The sequence below is a fragment of the Trypanosoma equiperdum genome (assembly GCF_001457755.1).
Source record: "Trypanosoma equiperdum strain OVI genome assembly, contig: ctg_1790, whole genome shotgun sequence".
Lineage (NCBI taxonomy): Eukaryota > Euglenozoa > Kinetoplastea > Trypanosomatida > Trypanosomatidae > Trypanosoma > Trypanosoma equiperdum.
This window is the reverse complement of record NW_027123827.1, coordinates 839-2,443: the sequence shown is the minus strand read 5'-3', so window position 1 is coordinate 2,443 and position 1,605 is coordinate 839.

The following is a 1,605-nucleotide window of genomic DNA, read 5'->3' as shown; positions in this document are numbered from 1 at the left end:
CCTAAGAAGTCAGATGTCGGTGCTTCTGATCTAATCTATTTGTCGGCAACTTGCCGCTGGTACATCCGGATTCTGTTACCATATAACGCTTTTGTTTTGTATGTGTCCGCTATCTTGGTTGGGATTACTTGGAATATTGTTCTTTTCCTTCTTTTTTCCACGAAAATGTAGTAGCTGTCGCTCCATATGCAACTTCCTTGGTTTATATAACTACTTTATTCTCTACACTAAATTAGAATCTCAATTTATATTTATATGAAGCAATAGTTTATTGAATACAGTTAATGTTTTTCCTCTGTGATAGTAATAAAGTGGTAGCATATTATTACAAACCTTTTCTACTTTACAAACTTCTCAAAGCGCTTCACAAATATGTTTTATCATAAGACGATTCAAAGTTTATGTTCCTCCTTTTCTGCCGCCAGAAGTCCACTGGTAGTTTTAGTTATGAAACCATCCTCCAGAGAAAATTATATTGATTCCACAAATGCTTGAGTCAGTGCTATATCTGATGAAAAGAAGAATTTGACATTACCTTATGCTTCCAAAATCTCTTTTTCCTGCTCTTGCACCTGATTTTTTCAAATATTGTTATTATAATCTCTGGTCAGATTAATAGCCACAGTCAACATCACCATCTGTGCGGTACATCATATCCATTATTGTGTAAAATACGTGTAATAATTGTTTCATCCTGAAATATTACTATCATCTTTATTGTAATTTCCTGCTTCCGTTTTATCCCATTTTATCAACCTCTTTCTATGCTTCCGCAGCTACAGTAGCAATTCATTTAGAATTTTTACTAGATTATGTCTTTAGATTATCGTCCAATCAGTCTTTTCATTGTGTATGTTGAAGCTCAAAATCAAGCTTTTTTTGAAATCACAATATTCAATATCCTTTCTGCGTTTTCTTGAATAAAATTAATTTTGATCTCGCACTCTCTCACTTACTTCCATCGCACTCTTGCAATTTTTGTAAGTGTTTCTGTTTTAGGCATCCATTCGGCTCTCTAAATACTCTTATAATACCGGTAGACAAACTTACACCACAATTCTATCAATATTATCATTACTATTATTATGATTATGATTATGATTATTATTACCCTAACTAATATCCAGAAAAAACAAAGTAGAATAACAATTTTTTAATCACTTTATCACCATACTACTTTACACATGTATGCCCCAATCATACTTATTTTAATAAATTTCATATTGTCATCAAAAAGTTTTAACATATATCAAATCTTAGAAATTTTGAACACATCCTTTCAAAAAGGAAAAATCTCTGAAAATTCATAAAAAAAATCCTTAGAATACTTAAATGCTGAAATGTTACCAAACTCAAAAATGCAGGAACAATCAGGGGGGTTGTTTGTTTGCTAGAATAGAGGAATCTTTGCAAGTGTTGTCAGTGCATCCGCATACTGCTTTCTTTCCTGGCGGAATATCGCTTCACTGCAGTGCAGGCCTCAGGAGTTTTGGCCTCACCACACTCATGTATTGCTCCCCCTGCTTGGTTTTCTGCGCCTGCATTTGTCTGCTTTTTAACTTTGTTTTCATCTACTTTGCATGTTCCTATTTTCTCGTCGCCATC